Source organism: Chlorocebus sabaeus, chromosome 11, assembly GCF_047675955.1.
Source record: "Chlorocebus sabaeus isolate Y175 chromosome 11, mChlSab1.0.hap1, whole genome shotgun sequence".
Taxonomy (NCBI): Eukaryota; Metazoa; Chordata; class Mammalia; order Primates; family Cercopithecidae; genus Chlorocebus; species Chlorocebus sabaeus.
In genome coordinates this window covers 26593234-26617937 of record NC_132914.1, presented here as the reverse complement: position 1 = coordinate 26617937, position 24704 = coordinate 26593234, and the positions used below count along the sequence as shown (strand labels likewise).

At 37.8% G+C, this 24704-nt stretch overlaps 1 long non-coding RNA gene across 1 annotated transcript in view; it reads left to right on the top strand.

Moving 5' to 3' along the window:
- Window positions 1-24704, top strand: part of LOC140712746 (uncharacterized) — an 82657-nt gene that overhangs the window by 24313 nt on the left and 33640 nt on the right. Inside the window, exons 2-3 of the long non-coding RNA XR_012094470.1 lie at window positions 11772-11868; window positions 14345-14523. This is a non-coding gene — a long non-coding RNA (uncharacterized lncRNA). The remainder of the gene's footprint in view (window positions 1-11771; window positions 11869-14344; window positions 14524-24704) is intronic.

Genomic DNA, 24704 nt, shown 5'->3' with positions numbered 1-24704 from the left:
CTTGCAGTGAGCCCAGATCACGCCACTGCACTCCAGCCTGGGCAACAGAGAGAAACTCCATCTCAAACAAAAAAAAAGAAGACGTAGGTAGATGCTATAAGTGAATTACAGAAAGAAGATCCTTGAAGAGAATATAATAGCAAATATAACGAATGCTGTTTTATTTCCCCTATGAAGAATTAGTAATAAAATAATTTTAGGATGAGTAGAAAATTTCATGGGCCTCAAACGTTAGAACTTTTGAAAGTGAACAAATGAATAATGTTTACTGATCTGTTTTTTGTTTGTTTGTTTTAGATGGGATCTCACTGTGTTGACCAGGCTGGAGTGCAATGTTGTGATCACAGCTCACTGCAGCCTTAACCTCCCAGGCTCAAGCAATCCTCCCACTTCAGCCTCCCAAGTAGCTGAGACTACAGGCATTTGCTGCCACACCCAGCTGATTGTTCATATTCTAGAGATGGGGTCTTGCCGTGTTGCCCACGCTGGTCTTGAACTCCTGGGCTCAAGACATCCTCCAGCTTCGGGCTCCCAAAGTGCTGGGATTACAGGCATGAGCCACTATGCCCAGCCTGATTTGTTATCATGTTAAATTATAAAGTATATAACACAGAAGTAAAACAGTTGAGAACAATGTGTGAAATTTTAATAAAATAAGTTTGTATCACAGAATGTATTCTACACTTGTTTTTAAAAATGTTTCTTCACAAGGTAGGGCACGGTGGCTCATGCCTGTAATCCCAGCACTTTGGGAGGCTGAGGCAGGTGGGTTACCTGAGGTCGAGAGTTTGAGACCAGCCTGACCAACATGGAGAAACCCCGTCTCTACTAAAAATACAAAATTAGCCAGGCGTGGCGGTGGTGCCCCTAATGCCAGCTACTTGGGAGGCTGAGGCAGGAGAATTGCTTGAGTACGGGAGGCAGAGGTCGCAGTGAGCCAATTTCACGCCATTGCACTCCAGCCTGGGCAACAAGAGGGAAACTCCGTCTAAAAAAAAAAAAAAGTTTCAAGTACTATATTATGGAAAATATCAAGTCAATGACATAAAATAAACATTTTGGACTCCACTGCATGAACAATAGCTTCACGAATAGATTGAATACTAAAATACGTTGTTGAGGAACTCAGGTTGATAGGATGTTCTCAGGAGTTAGCACAGTGGCCAGCTGGCATTTTGTCTGCTCGGAATCTCTTCTCTTTAACCATAACACTCTTACTCCTTTTGGAGAACACCTCTCCACTCTGAGTGCACGTGGTTCCAGTAAGGCTGACTGTGGTGACTATAATAGTTGATGCCAGTGATAGGGTACAAGATCCAGGCCTGGGCAAGGAGGACACAATATTTCTTGGCTCCTGGGATTGATTCAGATTTGGCTGCATGACCTGAGTCAGGCCAATTAGAATCCATCCTAGACTTTCTGGAGCTGTCAGGAAAGAGCTGCACTTTTTCAACAATGGGATTGCTGAATTCATAGGATCTACAGATGAATGAAGCTGACGGTAGCCATTTTAACTGTTACTCATAGGAGATATACTAAGAAATGAATCCAACAGGAAGGAAGAAGAGTTGAGAGGAGAAGAGAGACAAACACCTGAAATGCGTGAACACTTGGATCCTGCTCTGTCAAAGCTAGTAATGCATTGAATATCCAGATATGTGGGCCTTAATTTTTGTTTTTGCTTTAACTAATGTGAAATTGTGTTAGTGTCCCTCCCAAATAAAATTGCCTCATGGATACACCTAACTCAAATAGTGGTAGCAATAAGTAACTAATTTATAATAGTAACAGAAAAATGTGCTAATTAGGTAGAAATTGTAAAACAAAGAAATTTATGCTTATCAGGGCTGGGTATATAATAGTAACAGAAAAATGTGCTAATTAGGTAGAAATTATAAAACAAAGAAATTTATGCTTATTAGGGCTGGGTATGGTGGCCCATGCCTGTAACCCCAGCACTTTGGGAGGCTGAGGCAGGAGGATTGCTTGAGCCCGGGAGTTCAAGACTAGCCTGAACCTCATCTCTACAAAAGAATACAAAACTTAGCCAGGTGTGGTGGTGTGCACTAGTCCCAACTACTCGGGAAGCTGAGGTAGGAGGATCGCCTGAGCCTAGGAAGTTGAGGCTGCAATGAGATACAACCGTGCCACTGCATTCTAGCCTGGGCAACAGAGTAAGATCTCATCTCAAAAAAAAAAAAAAAAAAAAAAAAAAGCACATCAAAAAGCACGAGAAGCAGAATATATTTTTATTAGGTTATTTCAAATTTAGGTAGGATTATAGAATTTTAGTCCTGTAGAGATTAATTCTTTCAAGCTTCTAATTTTAAATTTATAGGTAAGAGAACTGAGGTCCAGAAGGAAGCATCTAAAATATTTAATAAAGCTTATTGATAAATGCTCCCATAGGATTATAATAATGGAAATGAGTAATGATCTGCTGAAGGAGCTTAAAAAATTTAAATTTCTCAAGGCCCAATAGTGAAACCATGAGCTTCAAGTCAGTGACAAGTTAAAAAAAAAGGCAACCGAATCAATGCCATTTTTCATCCAATTTAATCCAATCAAAAGAAACACAGGAATGAAATAGAATGAATCTAATTTAGAAATAGTTTATTCCTTTTCCTTAAGTGTGACTTCACCCTTCTTTCAACCAAGAAATGTAGACAAAATCTACGAACAGATATGCACCTAAAAATATGAGCCAGTTTGTTCAGTATTAAAATATTTCTTTAAACTGAAAGACAGGAGCAGCCTCTTCAGGAAAATCCCTCTGGGGTCCTATAAAAGTTTCATGCATTCTAAAGATTGGCGACCAGTGTAGTCTGTTCTTTGGGCTTGTTGTTCAGCGGAAAGAACATTTTCTTTGATACTTTAAGTTTGAAGAATCAGTGTATATTTTAATGCCACATATGTGAAGATACTTTTCAAATTTACTTAGAAATTTAGGCAGGAGTATAACTTTTTTGGGAGAGTGAGATGAAAGAAGATTCTTTTTAAAACAGAAAATGCAGTCAACAATCAAGAATAGAAGTTCTTCAGATAAAATATTCACTAGAACCTGGGAAATTTGATTGTAAATTTCCCTGTTGTCTTAATAACTAATACCTGTTTTAGCTGTGTTGGAAGGAGTGGCGATAGAGCCTTCCACAATGAAAATAAAGCAGGATTTGCCTATTTTGTAAATAGAACGTTTATATATTTAATTTTCTTCAGTTGAGATTTACTTGTATATGTTTCTCTGTAAACTTGGGGATATTGACTTATTTTGTGAACACTGCTCATTACAGACCAGTCCATCTCGACTTGACACTAGTCTATACCTAAATTACTCCCAATTATTTTAGAGTTAAATTTATGTGACTGAAAGTCACGTGGTACGAACAAACAGGAGTAAAGGATTGTTACTGGACTGATGAGATAATTTGCTTTTTAAAAAAGTTGAATTATAAACTGTGGGCACTAGAAATTATATTATTTAGGTGGCTTTAATTGCATGAAATTCTGAACAACTGTTTTTGAGGGACAGATATTTATTTAAATTTTTAATATGCATTTTCCACTCTGTCTTTATATTTCCATGATTGTCTTTATTCAGTAGTACATGTTTTGCTAACTCTTTCCTTAGTGCAGGGATTGCAAAAACTGTCATGAATTAAATTTGTCATCTATGAAGTATACCTAATCTATAAGCCAACATCATGTAATGCAGCTTAATCTTGATTTTCTTTGACAGTTGTAATAAAAATTGTTTTTGATTTTAAAAAATATTAATTTAGTTTGTTTATTCTTCAAAGGAATAACAAACACCTGACTGAAATGAACCTTTGGTTAAAATTATGGATTGGCATCATCTTACCTTTAATTTCTAAGCAACTATCAGTATTTTCATGTTACCGAAGTCTATCAAGTCATTAGGAAAAATGACCAAACCCATTGTTTGGCATCATGGAGACCAAACAGCTGGCTGACTTAGATAAAGATTCCAGTCTTCTGTAAACTGACCATGTGACACACTGGAGTCACAAGAGAGGATTTGGAGATACTGAATTTGTCTTTAAACATTACACTTGGGAAAAATAAAAACTAAATCATCTACATTTTGAAATACGTTTTTAATTTATTTGAGTCTTTCATTCATTTATAATCATGAATTTGAATAGTGGAATTATGGGTTGGGTTTTTTTATGGGCAGCTTTGAAAGGTTTTAAAAGAGAAAAGGAAACTATCAGCCCTATCTCTGAAAAACAAGAAAACACAATGGAAATAGTTTACATCATATGGAGATAATACATAAATAGTAAAAGGACTGTGCTATTATAAGTCTAAAACACAGGGGACACTTCCTATTCTTTATCTTAAGATACAGACTCCTTTGATGGAGAGTATACATAATGAAAATAAAGCTGAGCTAATTGTTAGCTTTAATTACTAAAGGTAACAGGATACAGCAAACAGGGTCTCCTGAAAAAATGAGGCTATTAAGTGTCTTTGAAATAACCATGTAAAGCTTAAAAGCAGAAAAAAGAAAACAGCAAAGAGTATGAACATTGCTTGGAAGGAAATACAAAGAGACTTTGAATGAAAAGGACTGAAGTCACTCATATTCATGTAGAAAATTTCAGAATTAGCAGCCATGTTGGTACATAGAGCTCCCGTAAATGTTTGCCAAATAACTGAGCATTTTCTGTGTTTTTAAAGAGTCATTAATGTTTTCTCAGTTTATCGCATGTAATTATACAGAAACTGTGATCCAAAAGAGCTATTACTAATAAGCCCTGAGACTACAACATGAAAAAAATACAAATAGGAACAAGTATGACTATTTATACAATAAGAGTGCTGGCAGTATTTCCTTTGTTCAAAGAGTTAGAGAAGGAATAAGATAAATGAAGATCCTTAGAAGTGATGTGGAAGTGAACTTTTTTTTTTTTGAGGCAGAGTCTTGCTCTGTCACCCTGGCTGGAGTGCAGTGGTGAGATCTCGGCTCACTGCAAGCTCCCCCTCCTGGGTTGAGGCCATTCTCCTGCCTCAGCCTCCCTAGTAGCTGGGACTACGGGTGCCCGCCACCACGCCTGGCTAAATGTTTTGTATTTTTAATAGAGAAGGGGTTTCACCATGTAAGCCAGGATGGTCTCTATCTCCTGACCTCGTGATCGGCCCGCCTCGGCCGCCCGAAGTGCTGGGATTACAGGCGAGAGCCACCGCGCCCGGCCGGAAGTGAACATATTGAAGGGAGCTCAAATATTAACATTTTGCTTACTAGAAGGAATCCCTGGGCTAAAGCAGATCTTTACTGCTGCTGTAAGTCTCCATTGGTCCTTTGTGTACAGCCCTTGTTAAATGACTTGCTTCAGGTCGTATCCCTTCTTAAAAAAGTGCAAGGCTGGGAGTGGTGGCTCACGCCTGTAATCCCAGCACTTTGGGAGGCTGAGGCGGGTGGATCATCTGAGGTCAGGAGTTCAAGGCTAGCCTGGTCAACATGATGTAACCCCGTCTCTACTAAAAATACAAAAGTTAGCCGGGCATGGTCACACGCAGCTGTAATTTCAGCTACTCGGAGGCTGAGACAGGAGAATCACTTGAACCCAGGAGGTGGAGGTTGCGGTGAGGCAAGATTGTGCCACTGCACTCTAGCCTGGGTGACAAAACTAGACTCCGTCTCAAAAATAAAAAATAAAAAAATTAAAAAAAATAAAAAAATTAGGGATGAATAGGGTCAAAATGCAAATACTCTTTTACTTTTGTGTGATGAAATTATTCTCAAACATTTTTCTACGTGCATGTAAACATGTCAGTGCTGGGACTAGGGTACTGAGAATGAGGACTCCAGGGTATAAAATTTAAGAAGGTACTGAGAGGTAGTGCCTTACTCTTTGTGCCCCAGGCACCTCTAGTCCTGGTCCTAAACATATGCAAATATACATACACATATTTATACAAATTATATAGAATATATTTAAAATCAAAATGAGATCACACTGTGTATGTGATCCGTAACTTAACTGAGTCACTCCACAATCCATGGCAAGCCATCTGCCCAGAGACAATACATACATCAATGTCACTCTTTTTTTCCCTTTCCTTTTTTTCCCACTCAGTCTTTTTGTTTGTTTTTTGAGACGGATTCTCTCTCTGTCACCCAGGCTGGAGTGCAGTGGCCTGATCTCGGCTCACTGCAACTTCTGCCTTCCGGGTTCAAGCAATTCTCCCTCCCAAGTAGCTGGGATTACAGGTGCCCACCACCATGCCCAGCTAATTTTTGTATTTTTAGTAGAGACGGGGTTTCACTATGTTGGCCAGGCTGGTCTTGAACTCCTGACCTCAGGTAATCTGCCCTTCTCAGCCTCCCAAAGTGCTGGGATTGCAAGCGTGAGTCACCGCACCCAGCCTCCCCATTCAGTCTTGATATTTAATTTTTGGTTATATGAAACCATAGCTGTGCACATATTTTAAAATTCTATCCTCAGTGAACACCACGATGGAAGAGTTGTATAAGGCAAAATATGAGAGAACGAAGGCAGAACTTCCACGCCCTTGCCAAGTGCACCACTCTCAGACACCTTCGTAAATTTAACTATCCAGAAGCTACTTATTCTTTCAAATAGTTGCATGATACAATGTCATATGAATGTATTATCATTTATTAAATTCTCCCTCTGTTGATGGGCACTTATATCATTTCCAGTTTTGTGAGTACTGCTAATAATGCTGCCATCTTGTACATATATTTATGTATACTTGTGTATTTCAGAAGAGATTGTTGTACATTCAACAAATATTCACATTTTAAAAGCAAATAGATACTGACAACTGCCTCTGCAACTGTAGCACTGTCAAATCAAACTTTCTGAGAGGATGAAAATGTTTTCTATCTGTGTTTTCCATGTGGTAGCCACTAGCCACATGTGGCTGTTGAGCATTTCAAATGTTGCTAGTGAGACTGAGGAATTGAATTTTAATTTTACTTCATTTCAAATCTGCATTTTCAGTCAGTATTTTTGGCTGATAGCCATCGGTTAGGACCTTTATACAAATATTGAATAATAGCTATGAATAGGCAGATTTTTTTTTCTGAATTTTAATCAAAACACTTTGAGGGTCTCACCATATGTGTGACATTTCTTGTTGGTTACTGATACATTCTTTTTGTCAAAGAAACAGACACAGCTAGTGGGCTAACCCAACAGCCGTTCTGTGGCCTCCCACTGTAGATGATGGAAAGCTAGATACTTACTTCCTCCATTAAAGGGCAGTCTACCCACTTCTTATGGGGGAGACAGATTGTGAAGCCTCTTAAGGGGTAGGTATCAGAGCATGTGTGAGTGGAGACCTCGTTGGTATTCTTCGTTCCCAACTTCCAGTCTTGATGCCTAGAGCTATGGCAACCCTTCTGATTGTAAGCAACCAATATGTGAGAATGAAGAGCAGACAGCTAAGCATGGTGAGAACACAAAGCTAGAATGAGCCTGAGTCCTGGGTTATATTTTTGGCTCACTGACCCAGTTCTGAGATTGTCTGCTTCCGAAATTCTTGTAAAATAAACACAAAATGTTTTTACAGCTTAAACCACTACTCATAGTTTTCTGTTTCTTTCCACCAGAAGCATTTTTGTTTTTTTTCGAGACAAGGTCTTGCTCCATTGTCAAGGCTGGAATGCAGTGGCGTGGTGGCGTGATCACGGCTCACTGCAGCCTCTATCTCCCAGGCTCAAGCAATCCTCCCACCTCAACCTCCTGAGTAGCTGGGACTACAGGCGCGCACCACAACCACAGCTAGCTATTATTTTTATTTTTTTATTTTTAGTAGAGATGGAGTTTCACCATGTTGCCTATACTGGTCTCAAACTCCTGAGCTCAAGCAATCCTCCTCCTTGGTCTCCCAAAGTGCTGGGATTATAGTCATGAGCTGCCAGAAATCTTCTTAACTGGTACAAGTTAAGAAAACTTTTTTTTTTTTCTATTCCTAGCTTTATGAGTATTTTTAAAACCGGAAAGGAGTGTTATGATCAACCAAATGTCTTTCTGAAAATGACTTTCAGATAACAGTAAATACTTAAATTGTGCTTAATATATGGAAGGCACTGTTCTAAAAATTTTTCATTTATGAACTAATGTAATCTTTATAGCACCTCTACAGGGTACATATTACTCTTTTCCATATTTTACAAATGAGGAAACTAAGACACAGAGAGGTTAGTTCAATTGCCCAAGGTCACACAGTTAGTAAGTGACAAAGCCAGGATTTGAACCCAAACGGTTTGGTTCTAGAATCCTGGATCTTACTGTATCTCTAGTATTGAAAATGACCCATGGGCCACAATATCTATTTCTCAGTTCTATCATAATTTTATTTTTATTTCTCTTTATTATTTGGTCAAATTAATGGCAAGTGAGTATGAATTAAGTGTTTTTTACTGTAAAAAGAAAGCACTAGTAAAATTCATTTGATCAAGCTTCAAAGCAAACCTTGGCTATTCTTACTCATTAATTTTCTTAGTTTGACTCCGCAAATTCATTTCTTAGCTTTCTTTTTTTCTTTCTGAGACTTAAAAGAACAATATCCCTTTTTTATTCCTACTAAAGCTAGAATTGTAATGGATGAATTAAGGTAATTTTCCACATTTCTTTGACTTGTCTTGATTTTGGCCACATTTTCTGCTTTTTCCTCCCTTCCTTCTTTGATGAAGGACAGTGAGCTCTTGTTCTGTCATCTAAGAAAGCAGCATAGAAGCAAACAAAAAAGAAAATGAGAATTTACTGCGCCCACCCACTCCTGGGTTTTTATGAGTCATCTTTTTTGTCCTATCCAGATAGTGCATAACTCAACAAATATGGACAAAGTCTTAAAATCCTGTTGGCACTTCCTAAATAATAAATGGTAATAACAGAGCAACCTGGCAAAAGCAGTTATATAAGTAAGATGTAAACCTAGATTATCACAATTCATGGTATAATGGGAATTGCTTTTCAGCTTTCTAGAAGTTGGCAATAGAAAATTATGTTGATACTTTATAATCTTTCAAGGCATTTGTTCTATTTTTCTTCTTTCATATTCTTTAGGTATTGATTGGCATCTGGCAATGCCTTTGGAAATACAATAAATTTAAAATAACTAAACAGGAGTTTGTGCAAAAAATAATTGTTAGTGGCCTGACTACAGTCTAACTATCACTGTAGGCTTGTTCTATTTACTACCCCCTGGGAAGACATGGAATTTCTGTGTGTGTATACAAATATAGTGATATTTAGTTCACAGATTTATCATAACCATCATCATCATCAGTACCTTTATCATTATCAGTGTGATAATGGTAATATCACAAATTACCATAACAATAATTTTCATGATTATAGGAGGTTCTTGCATATCTACCATTTGTTATAATTCATTTTCTAGTGATTAAAAAAAATCATTGCTAGGTGTGTAATTAAATGTCAGTGAATCTATATAATTAATCTGTATTCTGTAATAAACACTACGATCTCAACCTCACATAAATCCGTGAATTAAGAACTATATCTTTGGCAAATATATATGAGAAAGGGTGTATAAATATTTTCTATAATGTAAATGTGAAGTTTATTTTAACGAAGCCAGTCAGAAGGGCAGAAAAATAAAAATGATGCAGGCAGAAGGATTGATAATATTCACAGGGACAGAGGCAGGAGTATTTATAATGTTCATTGTCACAGAAGAAAATACAGAGCAAGATGGACCATGAAAATGAAAACATCAGAATAGAGTGAGGAGAAATTCAATAAAGACAAGAAGATTTAGAGACTTGAAAGGGAAGCTTTTAACTATTTATTGCTTTGCTATAGAAAGCAGTGGAACCAAATAAAGAATAAAATAAAAATAAGGAGGTTGGAGGAGGAGATATTCTAGGGAATTTAGATAAGGAATTTGAGTCTATTGGGAATGCGAGTGTTTGGAAATATACATACATCTCTCCATTCAATTTCACGCTTGCAGGAACACAGATGAGAAACTAAAAATAAAAAGAAAGCCAAGACCTTTAGTGGGGTTTCTCAGGGCATTACCTCATGAGTACTGTTTTGAAGGAAGACTGCCTTCCATGCTCTTTAGCTTTTATTTTACTTTACTCCATAATGGAATTTAGATAATTCCCTGTGTAACATCTTCATAGACACAAGTATTAGAAAAGCCCACTATTCCCCCTTCTCTATAGCATAGCTTCATGGTGGACTATTGTCATGCACAGCCTTCTGTGTGAGGATGTCTTAACTCAACTCCCAAGAAGTTCTGGGTTCAAATCCTTCTTCTTCAAGCTACTACCAGTGTCACTGAGAAATCCTATAGGCTTCAGTTTCTTAACCTGTAAAATTGGGAAAACAACTGTACTTAACGCATAGGTTGTTGCGAGATATCAGATAAGCATAATGCATGGAACAGTGAATGTTCAACAGCCGATGTTATTTCTTTAATACGAACAATCTTATAACCATCAATATAGTCTTTATCTACCTGTTATTAATACTTTGCTTAATGGCTTAGTATTGTACTGACAGAAAGCTCACTCTGCCTAAGCAAGTGTTAAATTTATTCTGGGCATGATGAGGACTTTTACCAGGTTTTATTGATTTAGAAAGATAAAGAAATTTAGTGCCTATTTATGATAATGTAAAAATTACTATGTATCACAGAAAAAGGCATATTAAAAGAAACCTATTTTTAAGAAATGAATAGAAACCAATCAATGTGACCTTGAGACTTTAGCAAGATGAAGTTTGAGATATCACGTGGTCATGAAGATGGAGGATGCAGTGAGGCAGGGCAGGCTGGGGTGGTGAATATGCCTCTGGGACTTTTCTTGGCCTAACTTGATCCTGCTTTAATTGAAAACAGGAGCATAATCAAGAAAATGGCTCTTGTGATTAAAAAAACATTTAATATGTATTTATTAATATACATATATGACCACATATTTACATAAATATTAAATACTTATAAAATAGTAAATATATATACAAGTTGATTAATTATTTTAATGGAAAAACTCATGAAACCACTATCTGGACAAAGAAACAGAACAGTGCCAGCGCTCTAGAAACTGTTCATGTGTCCTCCTCAACAGCACTTCCTTTTCCTGCCTTAAACTTAAATACTATTGTGACATCTATAGTAATCACTTCTTTAATAGTTTTTCATAAAGAAAGTTATGTGATAAATGTTAATTCTAAACTTTAAAAACTTATTATGTAGTGTGATCCTGATTTGTGCGTAAGAACAGAAGTGTGCTAAATTGTGGGTGTCAGTTTTAATTTGTGACTGAATGTCTTTACCTACCTGGGTTTTGCTTAATGCTATGTTAATAGAGAACTTTTTTCTATACTGAGACCAGATTTGTTTATATTAGGTTTGTTTAACTATGATTTGGGGTCATTTATGATCTCTCAGATTTCCACCACTCCCAATCGAATGGAAATTGATTTTAGGACTTCTGAGTACTTATCAGGTACCATACCGTAGTTGGCAGTCTGATAAATATTTTTGCATAGTATATTATTTTAAATCCCTTTACTTTCAACCTTTCTGTATTTTGTATATGTTGGAAACAGAATATTGCTATTTTTAGTAGTATTTTAAAATATTTCTCTTAATAATTTTTTCTGTTTTAATTAGAAGATTTTGTACATTTATGTTTAATGTAATTGCCACTATCCTTAGGTTTAAAGCCGCCATTTTAATATTTAGTTTATTCTTGTCTCACCTTGTTTATATATATTTTTTCTTTTTTTTCTTTTCAGAAATGAGGGCTTACTGTGTTGCCCAGGCTGGTCTTGAACTCCTGGGCACAAGTGATTCACCTGCCTCAGCTTCCCAGAGTGTTGGGATTACATACAGGTGGGAGCTACTATGCCCAGTCTGTTCATGTTCTTTTTCCTCTTGTTTCTTTTCTTTATTATCTATTCCATCATTAGCTTGATGGCTATATACTCTTTTACTGTTCTTTTATTTGCTGATTAATCTAGAAATTAAAAAATGCAGACTTTATTCTGATTCTATTTAAACAATATTTTAAAATATTTACTATTTAGTGCAGTCTGTTTATAGTGATTTTTCTTTTTTGATTTGTCTGAAAATGTCTTTTTTCTCATTTTTAAAGTACATGTTGCTGGTTATAGGTTGACAGCTATTTTCTTTCAGTATTTGAATGATATTCTGTTGCCTTGTAGATTCCATTGTTGCAGTTGCTATTTCAAAGTCAATTTGTCTTTTTATTTCTCTGGCTGCTTTTAAGATTTTCTCCTCGTCTTTGAATTTCAGTGGTTTTATTGTTGTGTACCTTTAGGGTTGTCCTTTTTATTTGTTTTTCTTGGAATATTTTAGAGTTCTTCAATCTTTATGTGTTTGGTCAATTTTGGAAATTCTCAATCATTTTATCTTTAAATATTGCTTCTACTCTATTTTCTCTCTTCTCTCTAGGAATTCAATAACAAGAATTAGAGCTTCTCATGGTATTGTCTATGTCTCTTAAATTATTTGCTCAATTTTCCATCGTTTTATGTCTCTCCTTCATCTGGATATTTTCTTTTGACTTATGTTCTAGTTAGCTTTCTAATTTTCTTATCAACTGTGTAATCTCCATTAAGGTGATATTTTTCAGTTCCAGATTTTCATTTACTTTTGTAGTTTCCAGCTCTCTGCCAAAGTGTCCAATCCTGTATCTTACTTCCTTGAACATTAGCCTGATTCTCCTGAACTCTGTTTTTATCAACTATTGTTTCTTTGGATTTGTGGGCATGTCATCTTGGCTACTGATACATCTGGTTATTTATGAGTACATGCTAGCCATTGATTTGAAAATTGTAAAAACAATTTGAAGTCTAAGATGCTATCTTCTCTCAGAGAGGATTAACCTTGGTTACTGGCAAGTGGCCAGAAGCAGTAGAGATAAAGGATGGAGATAAAGGATCACATTAATTCCACTTCAGAGATGATTTGAAGTTAGGCTTTTGTTTCTGTGAAGAATGGTCTACTTCTCATTTACTCCCTTTGGCCAGAGCCTTGGGGTTAAATGGAGACAATGATACCACCAATTTCATAGGGCAATAAACATTCATGTAAAGCACTTAAGCACAGTGCTTGTATACAGTCTATGCTTAAAACTGTTAGTTAATATTGTTAAGAATCAATAGAGGAAGGTTGGGGTTATGATTCTACTACGAATTTACTTAATTATTCAGGGTAAGTTGTGGACCTTCTCTAAGCCTCAGTTCCTTCATTTGCAAAATGAGAAAGTTAGATGAAATGACTTCTAAAGTCCCTTTAAGCTCTAAAATTTTATCACCATGCAAGTCTTAAAGAGAATTGCAGACTCATTCTGCCTTCTTCTCAACCCAATCCATCAGGAATATTTGTTACAAAAATATGTTATCGGGAAAAATATAACTTTCCTGGTAATTTATAGGGCTATATGCAGGGCAGTTTGGGTTGATAGCTTAGTGGAGTTATCACTCCACTAAGAGTGATTGTTCTTCAGATCATTAAATTATTAAAACAATCACACACTGATATGGCTGCTGTGCTTCTACTGTTTCGTTTGAAAGACATTCATTAACAGAGATAGAAAGACCAAGAGATATCTGTGAAAGGTTAAGGCCATGTTTCTCCCTAGTGTGGATTAACGTTGTCTTTCACAACTGCCATACTTTGTTTAGTAATGAAAAAGTGGAAATCTTACTTTAAAAAGATAATTTTTTAAATATTAGACTTCTTTTTGCTTTCAAAGCTAAAGTGATGCATAACTTTAATTATAAGAGAATTTCAAAATCATTCTTTAATTCTACCTTATCTTCCTGTCTACAGATTCATAATCTACATGTTCTTCATGTGTAGTCTCTACTAGTTCAGAATCAAATATGTCAATTCTATTGTACTATTTAGAGCATTACATGGCAGTGACATCAAATTAGCATATATATTATTTTCTTCACTTTGACTATGTTTAAAATGTTGCTAAGATTTTCTTTGTCTTAGCTATATTAAGGAAAAATATAGCCAAAGAACGTTAGTTACCAAATCCTTAATGCCTGTTGCTTGTTTTTAATTTTTTAACAGAAATATTGACAATACACTCTGAGTCAGAATATAAAGATGTTGTCCAAAATTCTCTTAGTAGTATATACAGCTTTCCAGACTACATATCTCCAAGAAAAATCTTGGATTACTTTAAACATATAATTCAAGAATCCGAAAAATGTTCTTACCTTAAACAATTTAAACAAATGCGATTTTGTGAGTTTTTTGGTGGATATCGTCTCAGTGGACTCAAGGACAATCTCACTTTCTCTTCCATCTCCTTGTGCTAAAATGACAGGCATTTCAAGAGATAAGAGGCAGGCTGCTGCCCACTCAAAAGTATCATTCCACCCATCAGGCAGAGCGCCCAAATTAAGGATCGTAGCAATTACATACAAGCAACAGCATGGAAAAGAAGCCAGTGCTGCAGAGGTGATCTGGATCCAGGAAGAAAGGGAAGATACCTTCAATCAAAAAGTAAGTCTGTCATTTCTAACATGTGGTCTTGCCTGTCTTTTCTGCAGAATTTTAAATGCTACTACAGTTTCTTCAACTTCTTTCCTCCTCCAAGGCTGCATCATCACTAATGTTTACTAAAGAAAGTGTGTTCTATTCTTGGTCTTAAGAAAGATAGGAATGAGTTTTTTCTCAGCCTCAAAGAAAAAGAGAATTATCATAGTGGAGAGACTACATGGCTTAAATTATTTTTTGGAAATGAAGTTTCATCTTGAGGTCTTGCTCTTCAATTTCTGGCTAATTAATCTTGGTCAATTTTTTAATCTCTCTCTATTACAGTTTCCTAATCTGTAAAACAGAAATAATAATAAAACCTTTAAATCCTTGATAATTGTTAGAGATTAATGTAATTATTGTTTTAAATGAATTTATGCTGAAGTAGTCCTTCTACCTTTATACCCAATGACTTTCTGGTACACAATACCTGTCTGGTAAGTAAAAGACAACAACATCAATATTGGGCAGCATTACTGCTGGACCTAGGACTGACCTAGGTGTTTTGGAAAGTGAAAACATGGTCCTGACCTTAGCTATCTTAAAATTTAGTTATGTACATGAAAAAGATACAGCAGCAAAATTGCATTCAATTGTGAAAATGCATTGAATTGTATACTTAAGATATGTGTAATTTTTATGCCTATTGTTAATCAACAAAAAGAACAGAAAAGTAGACAATTTTATGGCAGTTGTATAATGTATGGTGTAAAAACCTAAATACATTTATATCCTAGTTGAAAATATAGTTAGAATTAATAGCTTCCCTTTTTTGGAGCCACCACATTTATAATAATGTAGAAATCATCATAAAGCACCACATAACATGGCTACCTTTCTAGAATTGAGATTGGTTCCTAAACTGGATGAAAATCTATGTCCTATTTATAGGACAACTAAAATAATTCTCTTGTTCTGTGTTTCCATACTAGAGCTTTCCCAGAAAGTTCGAGGAAATAAGTCTTACAAAGGAGTTTGCTAAATTAACCTGTAACCCACCAAAAGCAAGAGAGGGTTCTCCCTCTAACTCTAGCAGAAAAGACTTGGGGCAGAATGCTTGATGCTTCTCTTACATATGCCTATCTCTGAACTCTGAAGCAATGACTGAGCCTATGGGGAGAGAACATGCTCACTGTCTGGCTTATAATATGATGGGGAGTGAGGGTACTGTGACCGATAGACCCCACGATAACACATTTTGGAGAAGTTTGGTTCTTTGAAGGATGTGAATCTGGGCAGACAACTCATAACTGTTTGCATAGTAAGTGAAGAAGTTTGAATATTCTTCTGTGGAGTTTCTTGATCAAAATTTCAAAGTAGAGACGGGGGGCTGATTTAAAGATAATTGCTACAATTTAGGTAGGATCAATGAGCACAATAGCTATGGAGAAGAAGGGATGTGATAAGGAGAGACCTCATATTAGGATGTAGCATCTACAGAAATGATTGACTCATTGTCTGCAGAGGACCTAGAACTAGAGCAAGATATCCGTGGTGGCTCCCAGATATCCAATTTGGGTGACCGGAGGATGGTGGTGACATTCCTTTTGAAAGGGAGATGGGAAGAGAAGTAGGTTAAGGTCGAAGAGAAGACAATGAGCTCTGTTTGGGACATGTTGAGTTGTAGAAAAAAATGATGAGTTGGAAAAACATAAGTCAAATCATATCGTAAAGTTTTCTTAAAATTGAAATTCTTTCAACAAATCCAGGAATTATATAATTGAAACGTCTACAGAAGGAAAAGAAGGAAGGAAAAAAATAGTTCAGTAACGATTTATTTCTTGCAAAGCAAGTTCATTGTGCACTTTATTTGGGTAACTGAAGGAGCTTTGACCTTCCATTTAGAATAACTGTTCCACTGCATTTTATGATTACTGAGAATATTTGTTTAAAGAATAACATTTTTCCTATTCAAAAATAATTCATACCTGTTAGTGACAATTTTAAAAAGATAAAACAATGTATCATGTACAATAATAAATATATTTGACATGGTCTGTCTTCCCTAAAATGTTTTTAGTTATTACAAATCACATTTGTTATTATAGAGGAGTCTAACAATACAGAAAAAGAGTTGATATCACTTACATCTCACTACCTTGATTTAGACACTGTTGGCATTTGACTATGTTTTTGTGCATTGCTTTATGTACACACACACACACACAAACACAGATACTAATTTATTTAAATGTAATCATGTCATAATATATTTTTTTAACCATGAACAGTCCTGTTTATTGTTTACTTGTGATTTTTCCTTGTGTCTCTCCTTTTCTTTATTCCTTTATTCTCTGTCCTAAACAACATATATTAATGATACATCTATATGCATAATCTATCCACATATATTTAGTACATTATATATAATATAAATTATTTAGTACATTATATTTAATATAAAATATTTTATATCTGTATATATAAATATACATATAAAAACAGGGGGACTGGGCACAGTGGCTCATGTCTATAATCCCAGCGCCTTGGGAGGCTGGAGCAGGAGGATCACTTGAGCCTAGGAGTTTAAGACCAGCCTGGGCAACATGGTGAGACCCTGTTTCTACAAAAATAAAAAGTTTTCCAGGTATGGTGGCACCTGTACTTCTAGCCACTGAGGAGGCTGAGAGCCCAAGGAGTTGGAAACTGGAGTGAGCTATGATTGTACCACTGCAATCCACAGCCTGAGTAAAGTAACAGAGAGACACCTTGTCTCTAAAAGAAAAAAAAGGGAGACTTGGTCATGATTTTTAAAACCAACATTATATTATATGTATTTTTCTGCATCTGGCTCTTCACCCTTAACTACACATTGTGAAAATCCCCCCCCAAGTCAGTTGCTTTAGGTATCAGGTAAGAGCATCTCATCTACTTCAATGTAACTCTCCTAAGAGCAGAAACAATGGCATATTTGTTTTCTGTAGCACCTAATATTGCAGCAGGTATAGCACGTACTTAAGAATGAATATGTTGCTATTGTCAATAATTTGAAGTCAGGCTATTGAGAATGAAAATATTTGGGCTGAGCAATTTGTTACAGTTCATTTATGCAAAGCACTAAGTGACATAACCCCATGAAGTTGATAATAGTATTATTATTATTCTCATTTCACACACTAAGAGGATGAGGTACATAGACAATACATAACCCTCCCAAGAGTACAAAACCTGTGCATTGCAAGACAGCACATTCACGTCTCACCAACTCCAACCAAATGTGTTATCCCTTGTATTTTGTGAAGTAAATAGCAACCATGATAAAATCAACATGTCCAATATGTATAAGAGAGTAATTCGATCCTGAGGACTCACACTATGATTTCTGCCTGGAGCTTTGCGTGCAACTCTCATGGACACATTTTTCCTCTTCCTCCTTAGAGTCTTTTATGGTGTGTAGTAGACATGGATTTTCACATTCCATTTACAGAGGAGAAGAATAAAAACACAATGAGGTTATTTTATCAAATGACATACAAAAAGTCAGTAAGGGGAAGAGACAAAGAAACCAGTTCTATTAATCCCTAGGCTAGATTTCTGCCTCCAACAGAACCTGAATTCCGGAAAACCTCATTGAGCTTACGTTTTATTATAAAAGCGAATCTCAGCACTTGATTAATTTATGGCTTTAAGCAGAAGGAAGGGAGGAACTGTGGTGCTTCGGTTGGAGCTGGTGCATAGCTGGGGACGCAGAGCCAAGCTGTGGTTCACCTGAGCTGGTGTGCTGCACAGATGGTCTGCATCAGAATCTCCAGGAGCGTGTGCAGAAAAGAGCGAGCCTGGGTCCACCCATGGAATCAGAATTGGGGAACAGAGCCTGGAATTTAAGGGATGGACTCTATGGGCTATACTTTTTTAAGAGAGGGGAATCTCCTTATGTTGCCCAGGTTGGACTTGAACTCCTGGGCTCAAGTGATTCTTCTGCTTCAGTCCCCCGAGTAGTGGGGATTACAGGTGTGAGACCCTGCACCCGGCTTCTGTGGGGTATACTTTTAATAATACCAGGCAACTTTATGCATGCCAACATTTGAGAACAACTGTTTTGCCCTTCGAAGGCACCTCTTGGGCATCTTGGCTTAGCGGGAAAAGCTACCACTTAAACTGTGGGCTCTTGGGGAAGTCACTTGAATTCCCCAAATCTTAGTTTCCACATCCATAAAACAGGGATAATAGCACTTAGGAACACATAGGGCTATTATAAGAATTAAAAGTCATGTATGTAAAGATTGTGGCACCCAGTAGTTAACTATAATTGGTATTAAACTCACATTAATCATAAGAGAGGAGGCTTATGAGGATATTTCAGAAACTATGAATCTGATGAACTTTGCATGACTCTCAGTGTGGAAAGAATCTCGAAGAAAAAAAGTTAGGAATCCAGTGATGCACAGTGACTAAATCCAAGTAAAGGTCAAGATTTTAACACGCTACACAAAGCAGCATCACTCCCTCCTGACATTCTTTTGGAGCAGATGGATGGGTAACATAATGGAAAGCAGACCCAGGCAGAGGCATGGCACGGAGACGGCCGGTTGTGAAATACATTCAGATGGGGTGGTACTGTTTAGATAATGGTGGTAAAACTATGTTGAGTCAGGTGCCAAATGGTGAGGCACCGATGCCAAGACAAACTGACAAACTGGAAAACAGCAGCACCAATACAGACCTCTAGGGAAAAGATCAGGATATACCAAATTAGAGAAAAACAGGATCCTTCATAAATTATAGCTTTGTAAATGCATGTGATAGAAAACTTTACATGTTTTCTCAAAAACAGAAGCAAACAAAAATGGAAAATTAGGGCTAATTCCGATGAGCAACATGGGACATTTGTTATCAGGGAAGCTTCTTAGATCTAACTATGGGTACACCAGAATCTGTCTTAGCTTTAGAGACCTCAACTGTGATATGAAAAACTAATTGTCTCTTCAGGCCTGTTTCAGTGGGAAAACCCCTTGGTTCTATAATAACACAATAAAATGCTGGCTTTAGTCTAATTTAGTGTAAGTCCCATCTGAATTGGGAATTTTAACAAGATAGCATTTCGATTAGTACGCTTTCTATGTTGTGCCTCTTGTTTTATGTTACGTTATGCATTGTTTTTCATATAAAACAAAGCTAATAGTGGGAGGAGAGTAGCATTACCATTTACTGTGTGCTTAGCTAGGGCGGGGCACTTAGCTGAATTCATTTCAGATGTTATTTAGACCTCACAAGAATCTTAGAAGATAAGTACAATGATGATGTCCAGTTTACTTATGAGAAAATTGAGGAGCACGTTCAAAACCAAGCTGCTAAGGCTCAGAGGAGGTACTGATCCCAAGTCTCAGTCTATGCACAAGTTACCACATTGAGAGAGAGGAGGGGCTGCTCCCTGTTGTTAGATGAGTTTAGAAGGGAAGTTCCTTATTCTTCTGAGAACCAGAGGACCCTGCTTGTCTTAGATTCTGTTTTACATCCACTCCTGTATGTGCTCCACTTTCTATTCCTGGAATCATCCCCTTGGAGACCCAAAGGCTGACATTGCAGCAATGAAATGAGCCATCTGTCACTGCATATTTTGGCCACAAAGCTTTAATTGGAATCCAGAAGGAGGAAAAAAGACGTGACAGGGATTTTGCCGGGTGAAGTCCGGGGCAAAGCTCTGAATGACACCATTGATGAGTGACAGCCCCTTCCTTCCCGCAGGGCTTCTGCACACCGAGTTCCCCGAGTTGATTGTGACGATCCTGGAAATATTATCAGAAAATGGTTCCCTCGCTGTCGTACTGCTTCATTTTTGTTATCTGGGACCAAAGATAATGTACCTAGTGACAGAGAGTAAAAAAGAAACAAAACATTTTAAAAGATGTTAGAGACTATTTTCAGTCTGTAGCCAAGACTGCAGTACTTAGAAATGTTTTTTATTTTAAAAAATTGATAAAGTATGCTTGTATTTACATTCCCAAGATTTATTTCTGAAGCAAAGTTTTCTGCTTTAAGTTCCCCCATTTTTAAAAAAGTATGGAAGTTCACAAGGTTTGCATTTAAATTTAGAGAGCCAAGATAGGTCAACATTTTTTGTTTTTTGGACAGGGTCTCAGTCTGTTACTTACACTGGAGTGCAGTGGTGCCATCGTAGCTCACTGCAACTTCGACCTCCCAGGCTCAAGTGAACCTCCCACCTCAGCCTCCCAAGTAGCTGTGACTATAGGCACGTACAACCACACCTGGCAACACTTTAAAAAAAAATTGAATGCAATGAATAAGGAAGAAGACTTTCTTTTACTTGAACAAATATATCAATTATTAATCAAAATTAAAAACTCATATTCAATAGTGAGAAAAAAATAATTTTTTGACATTGGCCTCTGAGATGGGTTTGAGTCTACAGGACCCAGGGGCTGTACATACCAGGAAATTGGGTGGGAACAACTTTTGTTCCAGTCACACAGGAAAAGGCACCTCAAAATTCTTATTTCCAACTTCTCAGCTTTCAACAATATGGTCCATGTATAAACCTGGGCTTATCTTAACTTTGAAAGTTTTGGCATATGGGGTGATACATAGGTATTGAATTGGGACTATCTGCCCAGAACATCTCAACACCATGATCATCCACATTCCTGGGCAAATACTTCCCAAAGCACTTTAACACTTGCTGGTACCTTTTTACCAACCTGTGAAGGTGCATAATCTAAGAGAGATAATATTGACCCAAACATAAGGGATATACAAGTGATTTTAAATAAGCCATTAGTAAAATAATAAATTGTATATCCTTAAAGTCACGGTTAAATGGAAGAAGAATATACACTAAAATGGGGGGGGGGCGGCAAACAAGGGGAATTCATGAGTTACAAGTTTGCCAGGGAAGAAGCAGTTATCCCTGGGGCCTAGAGCAGGTTTCCTTGACAGGCAGTGTGATGCTGAGAGGGGGAAACTGCGGTGACTGGACCTCGTCACAGGTTGCTTACAGAGTGGCCAGAAGCAGTCCAGACATGGTTGGGGAAGAACCACTGCAGTTAATCCTGGAGAAGCCTGTGGGTGATAGAAGGTAGAGCTGTGCTAAGGGCTCACTAACTGGGGAGCAGGTCAGGAGAGGGAGAGCAAGATGGGTCAAGGCTAATTTCAAGACGTTGGCTGTGAACGAACGGGTAGATATTCAGGGGCTGTCAAATTAAAGGTGTGGGGTCAGCAGGACAATTATGGCCTCAAATTTTTTGTAGAACAAGGTGGGATTATTTTAGAATATTTTATAAAATTGTGTATTAAGAAAAATCGGTTACTAAAGTATTATTGGTACCTTCTTCGGAGGATGCGAATTTGTTTCTTTAAGATAGTTCTTTGAGAAAGAATGAATAAGATTAACTATTTGATAACATAACAGAGTCACTATAGTCAATAATAACTTAATTGTATATTTTAAAATAACTTAGGGTGTAGCTGGATTGTTTGTTACTCAAAAGATAAGTACTTGAGGGGATGCATACCCCATTCTCCATGATGTATTTACTTCACATCAATTATCAAAACATCTCGTGTACTCCATAAAAATACACACTTACTATGTACCCACAAAATAAAAAATAAATAAATAAATAAAAGTTGGAAGGACAAACACAAAATAAAATAAAAGATACTTCTTTGGTGTGCACACGGTAGACCAATTCAGTCTAACTTTCAAACTTTCACGTGCAGAGATCTAAACATCATTCTCAGTATTATTTCTAACTGCTTCTGACTGTTAAAACTTACAGATAAAGGTACTTACAACACCTTTATCTTTCGAGGATACAGCAAAATTATTTTTTACTTTTGTTTTTATTTTTTTGAGAGGGCGTTTTGCTCTGTCGCCCAGACTGAAGTGCAGTGGCGCGATCTTGGCTCACTGCAACCTCCGCCTCCTGGGTTCAAGTGATTCTCCTGCCTCAGCCTCCTGAGTACCCTCCCGAGTAGCTGAGATTATAGGCGCCCGCCACCACACCCAGCTAATTTTTGTATTAATTCTACTTGCTAGGTGTGTAGGCAGAATTCTAAATGGTCCTCCACGATTCCATGTCCTGTAATTCCCAAAACCTGTGTTATATGGCACAGTTAACTTTCCAAGAGGGAGATTATCCAGGTAGGCCTAATCTAAACACATCAGCCCTTAAAAGCATAGAGCTTTCGGCCGGGCGCGGTGGCTCACACCTGTAATCCCAGCACTTTGGGAGGCCGAGGCGGGCGGATCACAAGGTCAGGAGATCGAGACCATGGTGAAACCCCGTCTCTACCAAAAATAGAAAAAATTAGCCGGGCGCGGCGGCGGGCGCCTGTAGTCCCAGCTACTCGTGAGGCTGAGGCAGGAGAATGGCGTGAACCCGGGAGGCGGAGCTTGCACTGAGCCGAGACTGCGCCACTGCACTGCAGCCTGGGCGACAGAGCGAGATTCCGTCTCAAAAACAACAACAACAACAACAAAATGCATAGAGCTTTCTCCTGTTGGTGGCAGAAGAGGGAGGCAGAGAGATATGAAACACAAGAAGGGTTTCACAAGATGTTGTTGGCGTGAAGATGGAGGAGGCGCCATGATGAGGAACGCTGGTGGTGGTCTCCAGAAGCTGAGAATGGCCTCTGGCTGATAGCCTGCAAGGGAATGGAAACCTCTGTTCTACTGTAAGAAGGAACTGGATTCTGCCAATAACCTGAATGTGTGAATGCGCTTGGGAGCGGATTGTTTCCTATATCCTCCAGATAGAGCTCAGCCAGCTGACACTTGGACTTCGGGGTTATGAGACTTCCAGCAGAGAACCCAACCAAGACCACCCGCCTTTGACCTACAGAAATGTGAGATAATTAGTCGACATTGCTGTAAGCTTCTAAGTTTGAGAAAATTTGTCACACAACAATAGATAAAGATGTTATCTCTTGTGTCTAGGCAAATGGAACTCCTGGCTGAGTTATGAAGTAAATAAACCCCATCTAAATTTTCATTCTAAATTTCCATGATCTTGTGGCTTTATATTTTATCCTACTTGTTTATTTACATACATTCTAGTTTCTTGGGCACAGGAATATCATGTGGCCTTGGTGTGATACTTAGAGAAAAATGCATGGTGGGCTGTTAAGATTGGGGTGTTGCTGATGGGGGAAAAAAGGCCCTTCACTCTAACATCAGGGAAATTTTCAAAATATTACTGGGAATGAAGCATTAGTTGCTAACGCAGTTTGACAAATGTTAGGGAGAGTGTGTGCTGCTCACATATTCCTGAGGGAGCTGCCATTTGGAAGAGTCTCAGTGTTAAGCACAGACAAAGCAGACTAAATCTGGAAGGTATCCCAGCCTACTTTCAGAACTGGGACTATGACGTACCTCTTGAGCGAACCTTTTAAAAACTTGATCTACAATAGAAAAATTACCTGCTTTATGATTTCTCTTCTTTCTCTCCTAGTCGTAGGTGTGAAAAGAGGCAAAAGCCTGATAAACGAATAGGTTAATGTCACCCTTACATTTTCTTGGAAGGGCATCACCTCCATCTACTGTGTCTAACAGAGTGGCCAGAAGCAGTGCAGACCTGGCTGGGAAAGAACCACTGCATTTAGTCTGGGAGAAGCCTGTGGGTGATAGAAGGTGGAGCTATGCTAAGGGCTCAGTACTGGGGAACAGGTCAGGAGAGGGAGTACAAGATGGGTCAAGGCTAATTTCAAGGCATTGGCTGCGAATGAAGGAGAGGATATTCAGGGGCTGTCATGAGTGCCAGTCCCTGCTCCTTTCTCATTAAAAAATAATTTTCTGCCAGGCATGGTGGCTCACACCTGTAATCCTTGCACTTTAGGAGGCCAAGGCTGGAGGATTGCTTGAGCCCAGGAGTTTGAGACCAGCCTGGGCAACATAGAGAGACCCTATCTCTACAAAAAAGAAAAACCTAGCCAGGCATGGTGGCTCACACCTGGAGTCCTGGCTACTAGGGAGGCCTAGGTGGGAGGATCGCTTGAGCCCAGGAGTTGGAGGCTGCAGTGAGCTATGATTGTACCACTGTACTCCAGCCTAGGTGACAGGGTAAGATTCTGTCTCAAAAAAAAAAAAAAAAAAAAAAAAAAGGATTTTCTCATCTCTAAAAAGGGGAAAATTGTTGTAAAAGTTAAGTGGAAATTCACTGAATTCTTTAGCACTGTGCCTGGGGGAGCAG